Source organism: Salvelinus sp. IW2-2015, linkage group LG1 (genome assembly GCF_002910315.2).
Source record: "Salvelinus sp. IW2-2015 linkage group LG1, ASM291031v2, whole genome shotgun sequence".
NCBI classification, from domain to species: Eukaryota; Metazoa; Chordata; class Actinopteri; order Salmoniformes; family Salmonidae; genus Salvelinus; species Salvelinus sp. IW2-2015.
The window spans coordinates 39,334,812-39,351,883 of record NC_036838.1 but is presented as its reverse complement, the minus strand read 5'-3'; positions in this window follow the sequence as shown (position 1 = coordinate 39,351,883).

The following is a 17,072-nucleotide window of genomic DNA, read 5'->3' as shown; positions in this document are numbered from 1 at the left end:
ATTAGAAACCGCTCTCCCAGAGGCGGCGCTCCTAGTGGCCGAAGACTTTAATGCAGGGAAACTTAAATCAGTTCTACCTAATTTCTATCAACATGTTAAATCTGCAACCAGAGGGAAAAAATTCTAGATCACCTGTACTCCACACACAGAGATGCATGCAAAGCTCTCCCTCGCCCTCCATTTGGTAAATCTGACCACAATTCTATCCTCCGGATTCCTGCTTACAAGCAGTACATACCCCATCCAGAAGCCATGGATTACAGGCAACATTCGCACTGAGCTAAATGGTARAGCTGCCACTTTCAAGGTGCGTGACTCTAACCCGGAAGCTTATAAGAAATCCTGTTATGCCCTCCAACGAACCATCAAACAGGCAAAGCGTCAATACAGGGCTAAGATTGAATCATACTACACCGGCTCCGATGCTCGTCTTATGTGGCAGGGCATGCAAACTGTTACAGACTACAAAGGGAAGCACAGCCGCGAGCTGCCCAGTGACACGAGCCTACCAGACGAGGAGCTAAATCACTTCTATGCTCGCTTCGAGGCAAGCAACACTGAGGAATGCATGAGAGCATCGGCTGTTCCGGACGACTGTGTGATCACGCTCTCCATAGCCGAAGTGAGTAAGACCTTTAAACAGGTCAACATTCACAAGGCTAGACGGATTACCAGGACGTGTGCTCCGGGCATGTGCTGACCAACTTGCAGGTGTCTTCACTGACATTTTCAACATGTCCCTGATTGAGTCTGTAATACCAACATGTTTCAAGCAGACCACCATAGTCCCTGTGCCCAAGAACACTAAGGCAACCTGCCCAAATGACTACAGACCCGTAGCATTCACGTCGGTAGCCATGAAGTGCTTTTAAAGGCTGGTAATGGCTCACATCAACACCATTATCACAGAAACCCTAGACCCACTCCAATTTGCATACCACCCAAACAGATCCACAGATGATGCAATCTCTATTGCACTCCACACTGCCGTTTCCCACCTGGACAAAAGGAACACCTATGTGAGAATGCTATTCTTTGACTACAGCTCAGCGTTCAACACCATAGTACCCTCAAAGCTCATCACTCAGCTAAGGATCCTAGGACGAAACACCTCCCTCTGCAACTGGATCCTGGACTTCCTGACGGGTCACCCCAGGTAGTAAGGGTAGGTAGCAACACATCCGCCATGCTGATCCTCAACACTGGAGCCCCTCAGGGGTGCGTGCTCAGTCCCCTCCTGTACTCCCTTCACCCACGACTGCATGGCCAGGCACGACTCCAATACCATCATTAAATTTGCAGACGACACAACAGTGGTAGGCCTGATCACCGACAACAACGAGACAGCCAACATGGAGGAGGTCAGAGAACTCGCCGAGTGGTGCCAGAATAACAATGTATCCCTCAACGTAACCAAGACTAAGGAGATGATTGTGGACAACAGGAAAAGGAGAACCGAGCATGCCCCCATTCTCATCGACGGGGCTGTAGTGGAGCAGGTTGAGAGCTTCAAGTTCCTTGGTGTCCACATCACCAACAAACTAGAATGGTCCAAACACACCAAGACAGTCGTGAAGAGGGCACGACAAAGCCTATTCCCCCTCAGGAAACTAAAAAGATTTGGCATGGGTCCTCAGATCCTCAAAAGGTTCTACAGCTGCAACATCGAGAGCATCCTGACTGGTTGCATCACTGCCTGGTACGGAAGCTGCTCAACCTCCGACCGCAAGGCACTACAGATGGTAGTGCGTGCGGCCCAGGACATCACTGGTGCTAAGCCGCCTGCCATCTAGGACCTCTATACCAGGCGGTGTCAGAGGAAGGCCCTAAACATTTTCAAAGACCCCAGCCACCCCAGTCGTAGACTGTTCTCTTTACTACTGCATGGCAAGCTGTACCGGAGCGCCAAGTCCAGGACCAAAAGGCTTCTCAACAGTTTTTACCCCCAAGCCAGAAGACTCCTGAACAAGTAATCAAATGGATTCCCGGACTATTTGCATTGTGTGCCCCCCCAACCCCTCTCTCACGCTGCTGCTACTCTCTGTTTATCATATATGCATAGTCACTTTAACTATACATTCATTTACATACTACCTCAATTAGCCCGACTAACCTGTGCCCMCGCAGATTGGCTATCCGGACTATCTGCATTGTGTCCCGGCACCCACCACCCGCCAACCCCTCTTTTACGCTACTGCTACTCTCTGTTTGTCATATATGAATAGTCACTTTAACCATACCTACATGTACATACTACCTCAATCAGCCCGACTAACCGGTGCCTGTATATAGCTTCACTATTGTTATAGCCTCGCTACTGTATAGAGCCTCGCTACTGTAATTTTTCACTGTCTTTTTTTACTGTTGTTTTTATTTCTTTACTTATCTATTGTTCACCTAATACCTTTTTTTTTAACTTAAAAATTGCGCTGTTGGTTAGAGCCTGTAAGTAAGCAATTTCACAAAATAAATTTGTGAAAAGTGATAAAGGCAAAGATCATTCTGGAAAAAGGTACTGACTGCAATATAAATAGCTCACTCCATATTGATTCAGTGACATAGGAAGTTGAATATCTACTTGGCGTACTGAGGAGAGGGAAAGTTGTCGGTAGATGTTTCTAGTACACAGCTGATTGGGTGGYCTGTGATGAGCGGACTAGTTTGCCAATGGCCATCCAGTGGMAACTGCTGTGTCCTGCCCCATTTGTCCCCACCGTCCCCACGTGACAAATAAACTTTGATTTGATTTGATTAGAATATGAATAAAGAGTAGGCCTACTCCACGGAGGCTGCACGAGTAGAATGGACAGAGTTTTTTTCAGGGGAAAAGGGATTATAAATAACTGATGTCCATCACGAACGATCCAAAGGGTTGTGTAGTAGATCTTTCCATAACTCAGGGTCAAGTGGCCTGTTCAGGATGCAACGTTACACTATGTTTAGATATACAGTACCAGTCAAAAGTTTGGACACACCTACTCATTCCAGGGTTTTTCTTTATTTTTACTATTTCCTACATTGTATATTGATAGTGAAGACATCAGAACTATTAAATAACATATATGGAATCATGTAGTAACCAAAAAAGTATTAAACAAATCAAAATATATTTTATCTTTGAGATTCTTCAAAGTAGCCTTCTCTCAACCAGCTTCATGAGGTAGTCACCTGGAATGCATTTCAATTAACAGGTGTGCCTTGTTAAAAGTTAATTTGTGGAATTTCTTTCCTTCTTAATGCGTTAATGAGCCAATCAGTTGTGTTGTGACAAGGTAAGGGTGGTATACAGAAGATAGCCCAATTTGGTAAAAGACCAAGTCCATATTATGGCAAGAACACCTCAAATAAGCAAAGATAAATGACAGTCCATCATTACTTTAAGACATGAAGGTCAGTCAATCTGGAAAATTTCAAGAACTTTGAAAGTTTCTTCAAGTGCAGTCGCAAAAACAATCAAGCACTATGATTAAACTGGTTCTCATGAGGACCGCCACAGGAAAGGAAGACCTAGAGTTAACTCTGCTGCAGAGGATAAGTTCATTATAGTTACCAGCCAGAAATTGCAGCCCAAATAAATGCTTAGTAACAGACACATCTCAACATCAACTGTTCAGAGGAGACTGCGTGAATCAGGCCTTCATGGTCGAATTGCTTCAAAGAAACGACTACTAAAGGACACTAATGAGAAGAAGAGACTTGCTTCGGCCAAGAAACACGAGCAATGAACATTAGACCAGTGGAAATCTGTCCTTTGTTCTGATGAGTCCGAATTTGAGATTTTTGGTTCCAACCGCCGTGTCTTTGTGAGATGCAGAGTAGGTGAACGGATTATCTCTGCATGTGTGRTTCCCAGCGTGAAGCATGAAGGAGGAGGTAGGATGGTGTGGGAGTGCTTTTCTGGTGACACTGTCTGTGATTTATTTGGAATTCAAGGCACACTTAACCATCATGGCTACCACAGCATTCTGCAGTGATACGCCATCCCATCTTGTGGGACTATCATTTGTTTTTCAACAGGACAATGACCCAACACACCTCCAGGCTGTGTAAGGGCTATTTGACCAATAAGGAGAGTGATGGAGTGGTACATACGATGACTTGGCCTCCACAATTACCCGACCTCAACCCAATCGAGATGGTTTGGGATGAGTTGGACTGCAGAGGGAAGGAAAATCAGCCTATAAGGGATAAGCATATGTTGGAACTCCTTCAAGACTGTTGGAAAAGCATTGCAGGTGAAGCTGGTTGAGAGAATGCCAAGAGTGTGCAAAGCTGTCATCAAGGCAAAGGGTGGCTACTTAAGAGAATATAAAATATAACATATGTTTTGATTTGTTTAACACTTTATTGGTTACTACATGATTCCATATGTGTTATTTCATAGTTTTGATGTCTTCAATAGCATTCTACAATGTAGAACATTTTGAAAATAAAGAAAAACCCTTGAATGAGTAGGTGTGTCCAAACTTTTGACTGGTACTGCAAATGTATCATGTAGAACAGATAGGGGTACTTGTCATAGAATATGGAATCATGTCAGATTTATTCATTCTGTTTCTATCTGAACCATTCATGTTTCACATCACTGACTACAGACCCAATTTTTCTGTTAGATTTGTCCCTTGCCAGATTTTGTTGAATTTGGTTTGTGTGCTCAAATGAAAAAGCCCAATTGTTGAGCACGAAACATCCCAATAGAGTAACATCCCCTGGATCCAGTGGAAATATAGAAGGCTGTTGTAAAGTCATACCATTATCAGACAGTCTGAGTGGACCCCTGCTCTTTCTCCTTTCATTCCTCTAACCTCTAGTGTCAATCACTTATGTGCACCAGTCACGGATGAATCTGAGATAGACAATTAATTATGTCAAATAGAGATGAATTACACACAGCTAGATGTAACACTGGAGCTTGACAAGAACTACAAGTAACACAGGATCTTAACAAAACCCATTGTTTTTTAGGCTGGTGTAATTTAAAGTCTGCCCCCACACATGTGCGGTAWCTAAGAGTAGGCTTCGCTCAAATTGTAGGCTGTGTTCAGTGCCTGCTTGGAGAGGGAAGTGTTGTCAAAGAGCTGTGTGTGTGTGGGCGTGCGCGCGTGTGTGCATGTGAAATGTTTTCAGTTCTGGTTTGAAGTCGTGTAGAGCTGAGAATTGGACTAAACTGCTGCAGTGTTGATAGATGTTATTACAACTATGTAGTGAGCATAACTGCGTAGAGATCCATGATCATGATACTGTGTACATGTATAAAATAACATTGTGAGCAATACAGGTGAGCAATGCAACATTGACATTTTAAGTGTAGTATTGAATAAAAAATGAATTCACTGATACATGACAAACATTGTGAGGTGTGTTACAGTCAGARGCATTGTGTGGTGTGTATGGAAGGTGTGTACATGAGACCTGTGGATTGTAAATGTATGAGGTGAGGCAGCTTTAAAAATGCATGCTGTCTGTCTTCTCGAGTGTTCTGTGTGAGATCAGACTGTGCTCTGGCTGTCTGTGCTCAGGGCTGATACTGGAGTAAGGAGAAGACACGTTTCTATGGTAACCAGGTGAGAGAGTTTCTCCCCTCTACATCCCCTTCTTCTGCTTTCTTTCTCAATATTTTGCGATTGTAAGGCCTGCAGTTTTCTCGGCACAAAAACACAGACAAAAAAGATTGGAGGAATGGGTTTCGATGTTCAATGTAGCCAAGGTTGTTTAGAGCAGGGGTTTCCAAACTTTTTATATTCCTGTATCCATTCAAACATTCAACCTCTAGCTGCGTACCCTATCTAGCACCAAGGTCAGCGCACTCTCAAATGTTGTTTTTTGCCATCATTGTAAGCCTGCCACACACATGCTATACGATACATTTATTAAGCATAAGAATGAGTGTGAGTTTTTGTCACAACCCGGCTCATGGGAAGTGACAAAGAGCTGTTAAAAGGACCAGGGCACAAATAATATTAATCAATAAATTTGCTCTTTATTTAGCCATCTTACATATGAAACCTTATTTGTCATCTAAAATGGTGAATAACTCAACACAGGTTAATGAGAAGCTGTGCTTGAAAGGATGCACATAACTCTGCAATGTTGTTGGGTTGTATTGGAGAGTCTCAGTCTTAAATATTTTCCACACACAGTCTGTGCCTGTATTTAATTTTCATGCTAGTGAGGGCCGAGAATCCACTCTCACATACAGTTGAAGTCGGAAGTTTACATACACCTTAGCCAAATACATTTAAACTCAGTTTTTCACAATTCCTGGCATTTATCCTAATAAAAATTCCTGTCTTAGGTCAGTTAGGATCACCACTTTATTTTAAGAATGTGAAATGTCAGAATAATAGTAGAGATAATTATTTATTTCAGCTTTATTTCTTTTATCACATTCCCAGTGGGTCAGAAGTTTACATACACTCAATTAGTATTTGGTAGCATGCCTTTAAATTGTTATACTTGGGTCAAACGTTTTGGGTAGCCTTCCACAAGCTTCCCACAATAAGTTGGGTAAATTTTGTCTCATTCCTCATGACAGAGCTGTTGTATCAGAGGCAGGTTTGTAGGCCTCCTTGCTCGCACATGCTTTTTCAGTTTCGCCCAAATTTCTATAGAATTGATGTAGGGCTTTGTGATGGCCACTCAATACCTTGACTTGTTGTCCTTAAACCATTTTGCCACAACTTTGGAAGTATGTTGGGGTCATTGTCCATTTGGAAGACCATTTGCGACAAGCTTTAACTCCTGACTGATGTTTGAGATGTTGCTTCAATATATCACATATTTTTCTTTCTCATGCTGCCATCTATTTTGTGAAGTTCACCATCCCTCTGCAGCAAAGCACCCCCACAACATGATCTGCCACCCCGTGCTTCACAGTTCGGATGTTGGTTTCTCGGCTTGCAGCCTCCCCCTTTTTCCTCCAACATATATCAGATCATTATGGCCAAACAGTTCTATTTTTTGTATCATCAGACCAGAGGACATTTCTCCAAAAAGTATGATCTTTGTCCCCATGTGCAGTTCAAACCATAGTCTGGCTTTTTTATGGCTGTTTGAAGCAGTGGCTTCTTCCTTGCTGAGCGGCCTTTCAGGTTATGTCGATATAGGACTCGCTTTACTGTGATATAGATACTTTGTACCTGTTTCCCCAGCATCTTCACAAGGTCCTTTGCTGTTCTTCTGGAATTGATTTGCACTTTTCGCACCAAATTTTGTGAATCTCTAGGAGACAGAACGCGTCTCCTTCCTGAGCAGTATGACAGCTGCGTGGTCCCATGGTGTTTATACTTGTGTACTATTGTTTGTACAGATTAATGGGTACCTTCAGGCATTTGGAAATTGCTCCCAAGGATGAACCAGACTTGTGGAGGTCTACAATTTTTTTCTGAGGTCTAGGCTGATTTTGTTTGATTTCCCATGATGTCAAGCAAAGCACGAGTTTGAAGGTAGGCCTTGAAATACATCCACAGGTGCACCTCCAATTGACTCAAATGATGTAATTAGCCTATCAGAAGCTTCTAAAGCCATGACATCATTTCCGGGAATTTTCAAGCTGTTTAAGGCACAGTCAATTTAGTGTATGTAAACTTCTGACCCACTGGAATTGTGATAGAGTGAATTATAAGTGAAATAATCTGTTGTAAACAATTGTTGGAAAATTACTTGTGTCGTGACAAAGAGATGTCCTAACTGACTTGCCGAAACGGTAGAGGGCGCTATTTTCACTTTGGGGAAAAATTGTGCCCAATTTAAACGGCCTCGTACTCTATTCTTACTCGTACAATATGCATATTATTATTACTATTGGATAGAAAACACTCTCAATTTCTAAAACCGTTTGAATTATATCTGTAAGTAAAAAAACTCATTTTGCAGCAAACTTCCTGTCAGAAAGTGAAAATTCTGAAATCGAGGCTCTGTTCCAGGCCTCCCTATCAATTTGCTTGAAATTATGACTATACATGCACTTCATATGCCTTCCACTAGATGTCAATAGGCAGTGAGAGGTGAAATGGGGAGTCTAGCTATATCTATGGTCAAAGGAGAGGTCTTGGAATGACATGACCCCAATTTCCTTTGTTCAGGAAGACGCGGGAAGGACATCAGCTTTGGCTTCTGAAAAGCTTTCCTTATAGACGGCTAATATCTCGGCTTTGATTTTATTTGATAAATGTGATAAATATCATCGTAAAGTATGTTTTTTCAATATAGTTTTATCAGATTATTGAAATTTTTTCGGGAGTTTTGGCCCTGTTCTCTGCGTTTGGTGACGATGGACAGCTTCGCGCCACAACGCTAGTTTTGGTTGCAAATCTACAGACGAAGAGGACATTCTAAATCCAAACAACGATTATTCTGGACAAAGGACCCCTTGTACAAGATTCTGATGGAAGCTCACCAAAAGTAGGACCCATTTATGATGTTATTTCGTATTTCTGTCGAAAATGTTACTATTATTTCGCCCAGATTTTGGGCGCTGTCTCGCTATAACGTAAGCTGTATGTCGTACTAAAGTTATTTTTAAATTCTAACACGGCGATTGCATTAAGAACTAGTGTATCTATCATTTGCTGTACAACATGTATTTTTTAGTAAAGTTTATGAGTTATTTGGTCAGAATAGGTGAGTGTCCAAAATATCTCCGGACAATTTGGTGAATCGATGCTACATATTCACAATGTATAACCAGGTTTGCAGCTCTAAATATGCACATTTTCGAACAAAACATAAGTGTATTGTATAACCTGATGTTGGACTGTCATCTGATGAAGCTTATCAAAGTTAGTGAAAATATATATTCTTTGCTGGTTTTTTACGATCGCTAACTTTTGCTGCTGATAAATGGGTTGTGTTTTGGCTATTGTGGTAAGCTAATATAATGCTATATTTGTGTTTTTGCTGTAAAACACTTAAAAAATCTGAAATATTGGCTGGATTCTCACAAGATGTTTGTCTTTCATTTGCTGTACACCATGTATTTTTCATAAATGTTTTATGATGAGTATTTAGGTATTTCATGTTGGTCTCTGTAATTACTCTGGCTGCTTCGGTGCTATTTGTGATGGTAGCTGCAATGTAAAACTATGATTTATACCTCAAATATGAAATTTTTGAACAAAACATATGCTATACAATAAATATGTTATCAGACTGTCATTTGATGAAGTTGTTTCTTGGTTAGTGGCTATTTATTTCTTTATTTGGTCAAATTGTGATAGCTACCTATGCAGGAAAAAAATGGTGGAGAAAAAAAAGTTGTGTCTTTTGCTATCGTGGTTAGCTAATAGATTTACATATTGTGTCTTCCGTTAAAACATTTTAAAAATCAGAAATGATGGCTGGATTCACAAGATCTGTATCTTTCATCTGGTGTCTTGGTTGTGATTTAATGATATTTAGATGCTAGTATTTACTTGTGGCGCTATGCTAGGCTATGCTAGTCAGCTTTTTTTACTGATGGGGGTGCTCCCGATCCGGGATCCGGGATGCGTAGCAAGTAGAAGTTAAAAAAAAACATGTCAATACTTTGCCCCTTGATAACCAGGGGCCGGATTCACAAAACCTTCTTAAGAAGAAATGTATTCTTAACTGCCATTTTTTACTTAACTATAGATTTAAGAAGAAAATTAAGCAAAGTTGCTATTCCTCAATAAAGTTATTGGAAATGTTCTTAAGGTTTTTCCTAAGTTTCTTCCTAAGAAAAAGGTTAAGAAGAAATGGGATTGAAAATAATGCTTTAGGATTTCTTGGAAATGTAAGCTGACTTGATGTCGAACCACTTCTTTTTTACTGCGTCACTGTCCCTTGCCATACCCCCGACTGCAGAGACAGACTAGGCCACTCTCGCCCATCCTTTCTTTTTGGTCTCTGCAGTGACCCTGCAGTTATCAGGTCTCCCCAACAGCAACCTTTTCCTGGCTGCTATTTACTCCACCATCACTTCAATCTCTTTTCTTGGTTATCCATTTTTGATTTTGATATAGCTAGTCTGATGGCTATAATGTATGAAAAATAGCTAAATAACCAAATCCGATCATCCCTGTCACATAGGGGTTTATTTATTGGTTTCAAGCACGTCACTAATGTCAATGCTACATAAGATATTTACAAAGTTTTTAATAAAGATATCATTGGATAGTGCAGAAAATACACGAGAGTTCAGGGGCCTTGCTTTAACAAAGTTAACCAGTTTCACTGTAGTGTCCAAAACATCTTTCAAGCTGTCAGGCATTCCCTTGGCAGCAAGAGCCTCTCGGTGGATGCTGCAGTGTGCCCAAGTAACGTTGGAAGCAACTGCTTGCACGTGTGTTACCACTACACTATGTCTCCCTGTCTCCCTGTCATGGCTTTTGCGCCATCAGTACAGATACCAACATGAGCAGCAGCTATGTTTGGCTACATACGGACCGTTAGGGRAATTCCCGCGAGAGAGTAACGGTTAATGTGATTGGATGTTAATTATTTGACGAGGCTACCTGTATTTGACATTGTGTTGTTATTTTGCTGAACACTAGATGGTTTMATTTTATTTTTGGCAGTGAAGGCTTCTGTAACGTCTGGAGAGTGATGGGTGTGGAGTCAGACGCAGAGAGCAGAAGGTTGACGGGAAAAACACTTTAATGTCCTTTAGCACAGTAACCAGTTGCTAACATGGGTGAAGCCCAAAACACAGGCGCAACAAACCCAAAACCATAGTTACCAAAATACCGGACAGCGAAAACCCAAAAGAACACAAACACCACTAACGTAAAATAACAACAAGCCCGCACAAACACCAGCGGGCTAAACAAACTTAAATAACACCCATCCCAAAACCCCAACAAGGAACAGGTGAAAACAATTAGACAAAAACAAACGAAAAGGAAAAAGGGATCGGTGGCAGCTAGTAGACCGGCGACGACGACCGCCGAGCGCCACCCGAACAGGAAGGGGAGCYACCTTCGGTGGTATTCGTGACAGCTACTCAGGATACTCACCCAAATGTATAGCCCCGTCGGAAAATATAAATGGACTGTTTGAAAATGTGAAGAGAAGCGAATGTAAAAAAACAACAACAAAAAAACACATTTTTATTTGGCTTACCACCGACAGCATTGCAGTATGGGAATACCTGGTTTAAAAGAAACCGTTTGACACTCACCTTAGCAAAATGCCAAAGCAGACATCTTTCAGTGTTTTAGCTTTTTAGTGAACGTCAGTTACATGGAAAAAAGGAATTGATACTCTCTGCTACCTTGCCTTGCATCCATAGACATTTGATATATWTTTTKTTTGTTTTGTATTTTACCCCCTTTTTTGACCTTCTCTCATCGCTGCAACTCCCTAACAKGCTCGGGAGGCGAAAGTCGAGTCATGCGTCCTCTGAAACATGACCCTCCAAACTGCACTTCGTAACAACCGCCCGCTTAAACCGGAAGCCAGCCGCACCAATGTGTCAGAGGAAACACCTTTCAACTGACGACCGAGTCAGCCTGCAGGTGCCTGGCCTGCCACAAGGAGTTGCTAGCGCACGATGAGCCAAGTAAAGCCCCCACGGCCAAACCCTCCCCCAACCCGGATGACGCTTGGCCAAATGTGACACCATACGGGACTTCCGATCACAGCCGGTTGTGACACAGCCTGGGATCAAACCCGGGTCTGTAGTGACGCCTCAAGCACTGCGATGCAGTGCCTTAGACCGCTGCACCACTCAGGAGGCCCCTAGACATTTTACATATCTTATCAGCCTCTATGGGTTCTTGAGCTGCCAGGAACAGGTACTCCATTTCAAGAAAAGAATACTCTCAATTCCCTTGAACCTAAAATCAGTAACAGATTTAGGTCTGGGAAATCAGAGCAATCTCTGACATGAATGGATGAAAGCCAGTTTCCAAGGAATTTCCTACACCTGGGCTAAGAGCTAAGTAAAGTGGCTAAGGACTGGAATAGAACCAGGCCAAAGTCACTGTAGAGCTGCTGGATCAGTAATACATCTTTCCCTGTGTTGTACTGTCACTTAGTGGTTGAACAATTATACTACACTTCATCCATATAACTGTCTGATCTTGTTTGTTAATATAATTTTTTTCGAGTTGAATTCACTTCACTATTAAACCACTCAGGGGCAGTGCAAGACTGATCAAGTTCTCCCATCCCGTAGCCTACTATGATCTATCCTCAAGTCAACAARTCTGAGAATGCCCATGGCCAAATTCAAACTTTGATTCGGGAAGTCTGATTCAATTGTTTGCTGACCTGAGAGGATTCTGGGTTCCCTGTTGATGAGCTTCAACTTGTCCGTCAACAACTTATGTGTTTGTCCTTTTGGTGCTCTTACGACTGAGAGAAAGAGAGAGAGATAAAGAAAGAAAATACTCAGGGCTAAATTCATTTCCATGAATGAATTTCCTATTTAAAGWCTTACCACATGCCTTCTGGCAGAGAAGTTTTTTTTWATCCCTTGCTTTCTCTGTACTCCCTCTAAATGAGTTGCTCTGGGCGGTTCAGTGGAGGAGTGGACCCTACTTTAGGAGAGAGATAGGGGGAGCGAGGGAGAGCCAGAGAGAGAAAGAGAGTGTTCGAGTTCTGTGTGTTTGTATTTGTCCCACAGAGAACTCCGCTAGCTAGTGTTATGACAGGGATTGCTATTCTCGTCATGTCACCAGCTCTCCATTTAACCCTTCCATTCTAATTCTCGTACCAATAATAGCATGTGATTTTCTTTGTTGAACATTTAAATAAATTATATTCTAATGAATGACTGTGTGAGTTAGACCCCATACGAGAATGAGGCCTATTCCAATTCTGTATAGAATGAAGTAAAGAGTTTGAATGCTTTTCTCTATTGAAAATAAGCAATTATTCAGAGATTCATCCTCCACGTCATCTTAACAACAACATGATAATATATCTATGAAAGGTTTCATTTTGGTGGTTTAAGTACTCTGTTGCTCAGTGCATATTTAATCAACTACTGACCTTGCCCAGCCAAATCCCTTTTTAACTGCAGTAGTTTGATCTCTGTGTGATCTTCGTTAATACTTGATGTATGAGTTAGTGCCGTAACTGCAATCCTAAAAGGAATCTAACTAAATGTCATTGATTAGTCAAAATCAATTTGAGGTACGTTAGAGATGGAATTAATCATAACAGTCCATTATGCACATACACAAACGTAACAGGCTCGAGTGGACACAGATCTGGCAGGTGTCATGGCTCTCTAGGTTTTGATAAGTGGGTGAGCTGGAACTGGAGTGGCCTAATCAGACCACTGATGACTTCAGATGTCTCATTAAGACATGGGAAACACCAGCCTGACACCTGCAAGCACACACACACACACACACACCACACACACACACACACACACACCACACCCACACACACCACACCCACACAACACACACACACAACACACACACACAACACACACACACACACACACACACACACAACAGACTCTGAAAGGAAGTCCATTTTGACAAGCAAAACTGTGTTTCTAGTGAATTCTGACTGTTTTACGATGTTAAACTCTAACACAAACATCTGAACACAGCATTTCTACAAACAAGGATGCAACCTAAAGCCAAGATGAATTCTGTTAATTTAAGTACTATTGTTTTCATTGATATAAGAATTTCTAACACAATGCCTTCAGTGAAGAGGTTGAATTGACTCTAGGGGCTGCACGTGTTTCCCCCACAAATCCCCACTCTCTCAGAGAACAGATTTGCTTACAGTCCTTAGGCATGAATTGCAAATATGTCCACTATTAATATTCAAAGCCTACCCCCCATATAGCTACTGGTGTTGTGTACGTGTTTTGTTACAGAGAGAGGGAGCAGTAGGGAATTGGAGTGTATTTGATCAGACTCCCCATGGTACAGTGTGAAGTGCAGAATCAGGGGTTCAGATGTGGGACAGTCGATAAAACTGAGTGCACTGCATTGTTTCAATTCATATTTGTCTTGCTTTTATCAGTATTTCACTAGGTGTATGAGGAAGTGTGAGCTGTTTTTTTTGCTAGGTTAAGTTAGCTGAGACACGGCATATTGGACTCATATGCATAATGCTCGGGCATCTTTATTTTGTATGTCCATTTGCGTGTGTGTGTGTGTGTGTGTGTGGGAGGGAGGGGGTTGTTCAATAGGCCACATTCACCAGTAAATGAACCCTTGTGTTGAAAAGCTGACTGACACAGAAATCCCTGTTGCTGCCAACATCTTGCTACACCCAGGCATTTATCCCGTTTACAGCAAACCAACACACACACACACACACACACACACACACACACACACACACACCCAACACACACACACACACACACACACACACACACACACACACACACACACACACACACGTACAGTGCATTCACCAGCCAGTCACACTGTCTTTCTGCCACTGTGTCTGCAATAGTCCAACACCTCTTATGCCCAATCCACGGATGGGCGAGATTTAGCAGAAAATGATCATGGTTCTGTTGCTGATGGTTAGAGTAAGTGTGTGTTGGTAGCATTTGTTTGGGTATGTGTGTTAGAGTGTGTGTCTGGTTTGTACACCTCTCCAGTCTCTAACCCATATGCTGCGTGGATCAATTGCTAGTCAACATGGTCCCAGAGACACACTCACGGCTGGTCTAATCCCTCTCCTGATTACATGGGGGATTGTAGGCTGCTGGACGGTTTGTTTGGAACATCTGACCATCTGAACGAGGAGCCTAGGAGAAAAGTTCTCTCCATCTGTTCCTGAGCTTGTAGAGACATGTTGTGTCCTGTCTGTCTGTCTGTCTGTGTACGTGGGTGCGTATGTGTATTTTGCAGGATGTGTTGCATTTAACCCAGCTCCAGGGCTGTTTGAGTCCATGTCTCACCTCATGATGAGCACCTCAGCATCTCTCTTTTCCCTCTACACTTTTCTCCACCTCTCCCCSTCTCCTCTCTTCTCCCTCATTCCACGCTTGTTGAGGAGCTGTCATCTTCCCTGTGTGTCTGCAGGCACGGATCAAAGAGGGGCGGGGGTGGAGGGGAGAGAAATAATGAAAGAGAGAGACGGGGGAAAGAGAGGGAGTGTGTCTGTTTTTGGGGTGAAAGAGAGGACATGGTGGCTCTCTGACACAGATACAAACCCAGCAGCWAATGTGTACTGAAGAGGAGCTGCAGCTTCTATAAACCTGTTCCTTTAACCCCAGCAGGAGAACCAACCACACAAAGCTGTCTGTTGTTGAACGTTCTGACTGATCCTGATTCATGACAGTGGGAAGCTAACCCAGGTCCTTATGGAAGTGTAGAGATTTGGGATAAAACACTGAACTCCATTTCAACTGCTCTTTATTGGGAAACTTTAACAGAATGGCATGAAACAACCACACACGTATGATCTTAGTTAAAAACAGAACACTGAGGAAGAATGGGGAGAGAGGGAGGAGGATCCCTCAACTATATAGCTTTGATACATGAAGGATTCAGATGAACATGAATTATGTTAAGTAAACAAACAGTGCTACAGCAGTCTAATGTTCCTCATTGGGGGGCCATGGTTGAGATGTTCCTCAGTGGGGGGCCATGGTTTAGATGTTCCTCAGTGGGGGGGGGGCATGGTTGAGATGTTCCTCAGTGGGGGCCCATGGTTGAGATGCTTCTCAGTGGGGGGGGGGGCATGGTTGAGATGTTCCTCAGCTGGGGGCATGGTTGTGATCCTCAGTGGTGGCGGGAGGGCATGAGTGAGATGGTCCTCATTTTGAGGCCATGGGTTTTGAGATGTTCCTCATGGGGGGGGGGGGGGGTCATGGTTGAGATGTTCATCTTGTTTCTCTAAATGTCTATTATTCACCCCTCCATAAAGGCTTGTTTTTTACTTACCCTTATTTTACTAGGTACGTTGACTGAGAACACATTCTCATTTACAGCAACAGCCTGGGGAATAGGTACAGGGATGAATAAGCCAATTGTGAACTGGGGATGTTTAGGTGGCATTAAGGCCAGATTGGGAATGTAGCCAGGACACCAGGGTTAACACCCCTACTCTTACAATAAGTGCCATGGGATCTTTAGTGACCACAGAGAGTCAGGACACCCATTTAACATCCCCCTACGCAGGGCAATGTCCCCAATCACTGCCCTGGGATATTTYTTTAACCAGAGCAAAGGGTGCCCCCTACTTGCCCTCCAACACCACTTCCAGCAGCATCTGGTCTCCCATCCAGGGACTGACCAGGACCAACCCTGCTTAGCTTCAGAAGCAAGCTAGCAGTGGGATGCAGGGTGGTATGCTGTTGAATCAACTGTTGAATTGAATAGAGCAAAGGCAGGCATGTATTTGGGWAGAATGTGAGAAAGAGAATGAAATGTTGTGTTTGTGTAGTGGTCTTTGTTGCCACTGGGTGTCATCCTTGGATGTATCCACTGGAACTAAAGGATGATTTCCCATATCTGACTGACCTGGAACAGTGATAAAATCACAGCTGCAAGAATGCTAAATACTCTAGGATCATGCAAGGGATGAAGTTGTTATGAAGAGAAAGGGTAAGAGCACTTTGGATATTGGAAGGAGTGTAGTTGTATTGTGTAGCTACCAAATGTCACGTTTYAATAGAGAAAGTACAATCCAATTCCTCTTGAAATTAGAACAAAGGATCAATGTAGTGAATGATTGCTGTACCTTGAACAAGGACTGATTATTCAATATGTACTAAAAAGGAGGATAGAGGGAGAAGTTTTAGTTTTCCTGTATTAGCAAAACACGGAATAGAAGAAAACAGATGCAGAGAGAGGAAAGAAAAAACGTTCCTTAATCTGGTGTTCAGGGTTAGCCCCAAGCTCTCTCCAGGCTATCGTAGGGTGGCTTTCTCACTGTGCAAAGCCTGAGTTAGCAAAGATGTCACATTTAGCCTTACACAAACTAACACACTGGAGCTAGGGCAAAAATAATGTAAAAAGTACAGTATTACTGTAGAAATCAGTGTGTGTCCTATACAACACGGCTATGTCTTCTATCCCTATACAGATATGTATGCCATAGTAATCGATGGATATGTATAGGTTGAGTGCATCCGGACTGATAACCATGTACCACACAGCTGCTCTCTCCTG